At 42.5% G+C, this 9,290-nt stretch overlaps 1 pseudogene; it reads right to left on the reverse strand.

Moving 5' to 3' along the window:
• Nucleotides 1-2,471: 2,471 nt before the first annotated feature.
• LOC126089886 (5S ribosomal RNA) lies at nt 2,472-2,589 on the reverse strand (annotated as a pseudogene).
• Nucleotides 2,590-9,290: the final 6,701 nt, after the last annotated feature.

Consider the following 9,290-nt stretch of genomic DNA (forward strand, 5'->3'; position numbering starts at 1 on the left):
AATACAATTACCTGAAAATAAGCGAAGTGTAACAGTATACTGAGTAAATAAATTAAATTTAATTTCTATAAAAATATAACAGTTATCAGCACGTATTAAATAATTAAAGAATAAATAAGCACCTTCTGACTTAAAATCGAAGTAAATAAATTACATTTAATTTCTTCAATTTAAGTTTGAATAACAAGTACACTGTTTCTGTTCTACTGTTTTTTTTTTATTTCTAAAATGTTTTCGACTTATTGCACCATCTTCAGGTAGCAGCTGATCAGCATCTGAAAGGGACACTAATTCTTAGATAAGCAAACATATAAGCAAAGATGCAATTCACTTGCATAGAGTTCAAATTTGTTTCTTAACGTTGAAATTACACTTTACACAGTGGACAATATTGAGCACAATAAATAATTAAACTACACGGTATTACATTGTTAGCATTAGTATAATATTATTGTAATGTCAAAGTCTGTGAGGTCTTGACATTCGTTGAGAAATTGTTAAACTGAGCTCTCTTCATTTGTGTTATGTAACAACCCTTCTTTTAACATTGTAAATTAAACTTTAGGCAGTGGACAATATTGCACACAGTAATTGAAGTACACAATCTTAACAGTATTACAGTTTATGTGGTTATGATGCCATAATTTGTGAAGTCGTGACACTGGCTGAGAACTGCCTAATTGAGCACTAGTTACATATGTTGTGCAACAAGCAAATTTTACGATGTAAATTATATTTTATGCAATGGGCAATAGTAAACACAATACTGCTCATTGCATGAAATGTAATTTACAAAGTAAAATATATTTTTTTGCGCAATATAAGTTACTAGTGCTCAGTCAGGCAGTTCTTGGCCAATGTCACGATCTCAAAACTATGGCATCATAACCATATAACCTATAATACTGTAATATTGTGTGTTTTAATTACTGTGCAATATTGTCCACTACCTAAAAATTAATTTATAATGTTAAAAACATATATGTTGCACAAAACAAATGAAGAGTTCTCAGTTTAATAGTTTCTCATCCAATGTAAAGACCTCACAGACTTTCTCACTATCACGATTTAACCTGTAATATTGTGTAGCTTAATTATTTATTGTGCTTAATGCTGTCCGTAATTTCAACGTTAAGAAACAAATTTGATCCACAACACCTTATGCAAGTGGACTGTATCTTTGCTTACAATGTTTGATTACCCAAAAGCTAGTGCCCCTTCCAGACGCTAGTCAGTTGTTTCCCGAAGATGGCTCAATAAACCGAAAACTAGTGTGAAGTAAGGAAAAATCAGAAGAACAGAAACAGGGTACTTATGCTTCAACCTTAAATATGGAACTGTTCTACCGAGAAGTAATGGAAGAATCCATAAATAAAATCATTTCTAAAATCGAAATCCCTTAGTTTGTCACAGTAATATGTAAATGTTCGCGACACACCTTTCACTTGGTGGCGGTACACTGTTGCGGAACACAATCTAGACGGTCGACCCAATTCCCTTCTTTCTTCCGATCCACCTCCATATCTCCTTTGGCCATCTGTTATGCGTTCATTACAAATTTCTATATTTTATTAAACTACTCCTTTCAATACGAGGAAAGATCGAGGTGATTTTGACCCTAATCTGTGTCTGGTACTGTTCCTGAAGTACATTAAATATGCATTAAATATACCCCAACGTATGCTGGCACAGTTCAGGACTGACGGAGTGATACATTAACTTGCTTGAGGTATATGTCGTCTACGATCGAAATTTAAGCCGCTGAATAGTTACTTACTGCCCCCTTATTTATGCACTCCAGTCCATTACAACAGGAAGACGTGGACACAACTTGCTCTTGGTGTAGTGAACAACGCCTCTCTTTCACTTTCGATAAATGTAAGATAATGCAATGTCTGTAACAAAGAGACAGACACAGGAAGCAGTCGATCACAGTCTTAAATATTAGTAGTTACCATTTCGAGCACATCACTGTATGCAACAGTTTAAGGTTAGTACTACCCCATTTCATCGCTTGTAAACATTCTCCACAGGGAGAACATCTACTTCAACGGTCTTGTGATGAAAGCGAATGTTCCACAGGAACAAGTGTATGCTGGGTGTGCTGCAAGGGAGTGTAAAAGGCCTTTAATATTCTCAATATACGAGTACAAGATTAACCGGAATTCCAACGATATGATTTCGGAGATTATTCAGGATATTTTCTCAGTATTTTGGTACAAGGGACTTGCGCTCTCCGGTGGCCTCTTACAGAGTAGTAGCATAATGTAGCACTCCGTCTTCAGGCCACAAGTAGCCCAACGTGACCATCCGACCGCCGTGTCATCCTCAGTAGAGGATGCGGATAGGAGGGCGTGTGGTCAGCACACCGCTCTCCCAGGCGTTATGACGGTTTTCTGTGACCGGAGCCGCTACTATTCGGTCGAGCAGCTCCTCAATTGGCATCACCAGGCTGAGTGCACCCCGAAAAATGGCAAAAGCGCATGGCGGCCCGGATGGTCACCCATCCAAGTGCCGGCCATGCCCGACAACGCTTAACTTCGGTGATCTCATGGGAACCGGTGTATCCACTGCGGCAAGGCCGTTGCTTTCTTACAGAGTAATGATACAATAATCAATTATTCGACTTTGTTACCAGAATTATCTTTGTTTCTGTGAAAATACTTTTTAACAACAGTGAAAAACCGTGTGTACGGACTAAAAATTTCTGTGACATGGTTGCCGTCTGTGCGGAAACAAGTGAGTGTAGACGTGCCGCACTTCCACCGCATTCGGTGAGCCCATACACGAGGTGCATTAAGGACAACTCCTCGTCAGTTATTTCCATGCCACTGTGTAACACTGCTAATGTAGAACTAACACTGCCGTAAAAAAAAATAAAATAAAAAGAACCGAGCAGTGCTGAATGCAGGCTTGGGGGCGAGATGTTAAGCAGGCATTACTGCTGTCAACAACAAGTACCGTTGAGTATATGGAACATGTTGTTTCTGAACGACTCACGCAGTGCTCAAATGGTTCAAATGGCTCTGAGCACTATGGGACTTAACATCTATGGTCATCAGTCCCCTAGAATTGAGAACTACTTAAACCTAACTAACCTAAGGACAGCACACAACAGCCAGTCATCACGAGGCAGAGAAAATCCCTGACCCCGCCGGGAATCGAACCCGGGAACCTGGGCGCGGGAAGCGAGAACGCTACCGCACGACAACGAGCTGCGGACACACGCAGTGCATGCCGACGAAATATACACCGTAGCGCAGGTATTTTGAATACAACACCGATGCAAAGGATTAGAAAAACACAAAAAATCTAATTATTCTGCAACGAGCCACTGGAAAAGAGAGGTCGCTTATACCAAAAGAATGGAGAAAATATTTCGGAACCGCCCCCGAAATTCTGTTGGTGGAATTCTGGTTCACCCTATACATAACAGATTTATCGGATAGGTTCACCAAGACTACAAGATGTCCGATGTCAATGCTGTTGTGTATGTCACTGATCGTAAGGGAACACAATGTTGTGGCAGTAGGTGTTATATAATCTGTTGTTGTGTCGTACATGTGTGTGCATACTCCGTTTTTTAGTGGGCTCCGGTATTTTTTAGACGTGTAAAGTTGGCTGAACAACGAATCGCAGTATTTACTTCAAAGCCGATCACTGCTCCTTGGATTACACATTACGGATACAGCGACTTTATGACACCTTTTCCAACCGGTTGTAGTTAGTATTGCCCGAGCAGAATTGACCTCCACCTCCACCTTCACCTCTGTTCCCTGTCGCACATCGGATACACCCAGTACTCTGCGTACAGGATGTGCGAAAACATCAGCAGAAACTAATAAAAAGGCGAAGGCCACCACCGTGCTGCCAACCCGGAATAAGCAAGCTAAGTCGGGATAAGACGGTTTACTATTGCGACTGTCACACTCCAGCGACAACACGGTATTGAACTTTCATCCATTATGAATGAGGAATACTGCGACTGTGATGAATAAAGGTTTCTTGAAATTACTGCAGCCAGTCTCCTTTAGTTTTGTTCTTCAGTTTTTTATTATTCCATTACCGCTTTCGAACCGCCCAGCATATTTTAGTAGTCTGCAGGAATGTGCTAGTCATGCAGCTGTGACAAGATGTACCAGGGTGATTAAAATTAAACTTTCAAACCTCTGTAGAGATAACACCTGCCCGCATCTCGTGGTCGTGCGGTAGCGTTCTCGCTTCCCACGCCCGGGTTCCCGGGTTCGATTCCCGGCGGGGTCAGGGATTTTCTCTGCCTCGTGATGGCTGGGTGTTGTGTGATGTCCTTAGGTTAGTTAGGTTTAAGTAGTTCTAAGTTCTAGGGGACTGATGACCTAAGATGTTAAGTCCCATAGTGCTCAGAGCCAGATAACACCACTGGTCAGAAAGACGTCAAATTTCAACGGAATATTATCGGAGGAGGGGGAAAAAGTATGGCAGAACAAAAATAAATACTTCAAAATGGTCATCGGTCTCATCGGGTTAGGGAAGGATGCGGAAGGAAGTCGGCCATGCCCTTTCAAAGGAACCATCCCGGCATTTGCCTGAAGCGATTTAGGGAAATCATGGAAAAACTAAATCAGGATGGCCGGATGAGGGATATATATAGTTACAAAAATGTAGCAATAGATGGCGCTGTAACCATCATTATTTAATAGCAGTCGACTACAAACGACAAATGAATCATTCAACAATGCCTACAGTATACGTCTGACGTTAAAGAAATTGTATTACTCAGTGTGTATGGGTGTACAGGTGTGATACTGTTAGTTACGTTTGCCCGTCCACCATGGCAATGTCATATCACATCGGATGGGAAAAATTGGTTTTTAATTGTCCTGAGGCCATAAACAGCATAAAAAGCATCACTCACATAGTTTTTTAAATTGTTCTTAGGCCAAAAAGTGCATAAAAGCATCAATCACATCGGCTTTTAAGTGTCCTGAGGCCAAAAACCGCATAAAAAGCATGTCACATGGGTTTTTATTCATCATGAGGCCAAAAACCGCATAAAAAGCGTCAGTCAAAATCAAATCGGATTATTAATTCCTGTGTGACTGTTGCAAAACATGTTCAATATGCTGTCCACCGTTTTCTGCAACACGTTGAAATCGGGAAACAGCGTGTTCCACAACTGATCGAAATGTTTCCGGGGTCACGATCAGAATGTGTTGCACAGTGCGTGCCTTCAATGGAACTAAGTTTGCAATCGGAACACTGAACACAACATCTTTCAGATAGCCACACAGCCAGAAGTCACACGGATTAAGATCAGGTGACAGGGATGGCTAGGCTGCAGGGAAATGGCGACTGACAATTCTAGGATTTCCGAAGTGACGCTTCAGCAGCTGCTTAACTGGATTTGCACCGCCGGAGATGCACCATCTTGCTTAAAAATGATCCCATCCACACATCCACGCTGTTGGAGAACTGGAATGGCGTGGCTGCGCCAAAGACAGTCACAGCGCTTACCAGTGACGGTACAAAAAAAAAAAAAAAAAAAAAAGAAAAGAAAAAAAAAGGGCTCTGAGCACTATGGGACTTAACATCTGAGGTCATCAGTCCCTTAGAACTTAGAACTACTTAAACCTAACTAACCTAAGGCCCTGACCGAGGCAGGATTCGAAACTGCGACCGTAGCGGTTGCGCGGTTCCAGACTGAAGCGCCTAGAATCGCTAGGCCACACCGGCCGGCATTGACGGTACAGGTAACAGGAACGGAAACATCTGTCTCTTCGAAAAAATATGACCCTATGAAAAATGGCGCCGTAAACCTGCACCGTCACTTTTTCAGGATGAAGTGGTACTGATTGATTTGCGTGTGGATTTTCCGTTGCCCATATGCGACAATTCTGTGTTTTGACAAATCTTGTCAGATGGAAGTGGGCTTCGTCTGTCCACAAAATCTTCCAAGGCCAATCATTGTCCACTTCCATGCGAGCAAGAAATACTAAAGCAAAGGTCTCTCTTGGTGGCAGGTCAAGAGGAAGCAACTCGTGCACATGGGTAAATTTGAATGGATAGGAAAGAAGGATGATTCGTAGCATTTTATGCATCGTGCTCACGGGTATGTCCAATATTTGGAAAATTCTCCGTGCACTACACGTTTGCACACCACAACTCGTCTCCTCCTGCACTGCTGTGGCCACTGCTTCGACTGACGTCGAATCAATTCGTTTCCTCCCTCTACCAAGTTGCAAACCAAAACAGTCCGTCTTTTCGAATTTCCGAATCATTTTCTCCAGTCCAAGGTAGTCACCGGACCAATGCCTGTCTTCAAAGGCTTCACTGTCTGGAACTTCTGCAGAGCGACGTGTGCACGATGATCATTCTTGTAATACAGCTTTACAAGCAGAGCGCGATCCTGCATTGAGACAATCACGGCGAACGTCGCATGCGCGAAAGGAGGAAAAGCCGTGTACCCGGCGTGTTTACACCAAATTCAGCGGGTCGTGCACATGACAGTTGTTTTCGTTTACGTATTCTGACAAATACAGCGCCATCTATTGATCAATTTTAGCACAATTTTTTTTCTTCTGCCAGATGTTTTACTCTTTCTCCGATAATATTCCGTTGCAATTTGACGTCATTCCGACCAGTGACGTTATGCCTACAGCGTTTTGAAAGTTTAATTATAATCACCCTGCATGAATGAAACATGTAAGCACTGAGCGTGGCGAAAATTATTCACATTTCAATTAGATTGTGTTGCTTTACTTACACTGATTAGTAACCGTCGGTTATATGTTGGTGTAGGCAGTATTCTGGACAACATAATGAATGTTTTCCAGTGACGTTAATTGTATTGCACTTCACACACTTAGCCACAGGTATCCTGTTCCACATGCTTTACGAAAATTAAATAAACCTAAGAATATTCTTTAAATTCGGAAATCCGATCTTCGCCGAAGATGCAGAGCATATATTATTACCACCAAATTTCAAATTACGCAATGATCACTATTCAACGTCTTCTGGGTGGTAAGTTGGCTCGAAAATTAGCCGTGCGGGATTAGCCGAGCGGTCTACGGCGCTGCAGTCATGGACTGTCCGGCTGGTTATGCTGCATTGAATTCGACGTAGAGTGGTCTCAGCTATTATTATTTTTATAAAGAGATAAGTTACTATCCTTTACAGGTCTCCCATTTTACGATTTAAGAACATTCCTCTACTGGAGCTAAATAAGTCGTTTGTTTAGCAGGAGACTGCCGGCTCGTATCAACATATAAACTCAGAACGAATTTTGTACTTGTGTCGCAAGTAAATGCATGTAACGCTGTGATGTCGTGTCCACACGGGCAATTATCATTAAGGGGGCTTTCCATTCAGTCGCTGTAGCGTGGCAGTACAAGGCTTGTACGGAAAATAATGCTAACAGTTGTATTCTGACGTTTCTATTGGTTGGAGCGCGGTCTACGAGCCCGGAAATGGGCTGTTACGTTCTCAGGGACAGAAGTTGTCACTAAGTGAACCTCTGTTTGGCAGGCTGGTTCTAGCATCGATGCAGCGTTCCTTCAGTAACAATTTACAATCAAATTCTGCTCGAAACTTGAAAAGTACACCGCCAAAATGTCCGCCCCCGGTAGCTGAGTGGTCAGGGCGACAGAATGACAATCCCAAGGACCCCCGTTCGATTCCCGGCTGGATCGGAGATTTTCTCCGCTCAGGGACTACGTGCTGCGTTGTCTTAATCATCATCTTTTCATACCCATCGACGCACAAGTCGCCGAAGTGGCGTCAAATCCAAAGAATTGCACCCGGCGAACGGTCTACCAGACGGGAGGCCCTAGTCACACGACATTTACATTACTGCCGAAAGGTTTACAAAGACTGAGCAGGCATTTTGGAACGAGTGTCTGCCAAACCCCCGATGCTCCGGTGCCACAAGACATTTTTGGAAGGCCGCGATGATATCGACGACGAAACTCGTTCTGGAAGCCGTTTAACGTCAAAATGTAAAGACAGTGTGACTCAAATTTTGAACTCAGGCCGCAGAATGACTGTTCGTCGGTCTGGTCAGATTTTGGATGTACGCAAGACCATTGTCTGTGAGATTGTAATTAAATAATTGCCCATGAAGAAAGTATGTGCAAAGCTGGTCCTGAATCACGTTGAAGAAAATGACTTATTGATACATAACCAATACGGATTCAGAAAATTTTGTTCTTGTGCAACACAGCTAGCTCTTTATTCCCATGAAGTAATGAGTGCTGTCGACAAGAGATCTCAGATCGATTCAGTATTCCTAGATTTCCAGAAGGATTTTGATACCGTTCCTCACAAGCGACTATTAATCGAATTGCGTGCATATGGAGTATCGCGTCAGTTGTGTGACTGGATTCGTGATTTCCTCTCAGAGAGGTCACATTTCGTAGTGATAGACGGTAAATCATCGAGTGGAACAGAAGTGATATCTGGCGTTCCGCATGGTAGTGTCACAAGACCTCTGCTGTTCCTGACTTATATAAATGATCTAGGTGATAATCTGAGCAGCCCCCTTAGATTGTTTGCAGATGACGCTGTAATTTACCGTCCACTAAAATCATCAGACGATCAATTCCAATGACAAAATGATCTAGAAGAAATTTCTGTATGATGCGAAAAGTGAGAATTGGCGCTAAACAAAAAAAAGTGCGAGGTCATCCACATGGGTACTAAAAGAAATCCGGTAAATTTTGGGTATACGATAAATCGCACAAATCTACGGGCTATCAATTCGACTAAATACCTAGGAATTCCAATCACGAGCAACTTATATTGGAAAGACCACATAGGTAATATTGTGGGGAAGGCGAAACAAAGACTGCGCTTTGTTGGCAGAACACTTAGAAGATGCGACAAACCCACTAAAGAGTCGGCCTACACTACAGTTGTCCGTCTTGTGCTAGAATATTGCTGCGCGGTGTGGGATCCTTACCAGGTAGGATTGATGGAGGATATAGAAAAAGTGCAAAGAAGGCCAGCTAGTTTTGTGTTATCACGCAATAGGGGGCGAGAGAGTCACTGATATGATACGAGAGCCGGGGTGACAGTCACTGGAACAAAGGCGGGTTTCTTTGCGGCGAGATCTATTTACGAAATTTCGATCACCAACTTTCTCTTCTGGATGCGAAAATATTTTGTTGACACCCACCTACGTAGGGAGAAATGATCATCATAATAAAATAAGAGAAATCAGAGCTCGAAAGGAAAGATTTAGGTGTTCCTTTTTCCCACGGGCCATTCGAGAGTGGAATGGTAGAGAATATGTGCATGTGGGTGCTATTCTG

Source organism: Schistocerca cancellata, chromosome 6 (genome assembly GCF_023864275.1).
Source record: "Schistocerca cancellata isolate TAMUIC-IGC-003103 chromosome 6, iqSchCanc2.1, whole genome shotgun sequence".
Classification (NCBI taxonomy): domain Eukaryota; kingdom Metazoa; phylum Arthropoda; class Insecta; order Orthoptera; family Acrididae; genus Schistocerca; species Schistocerca cancellata.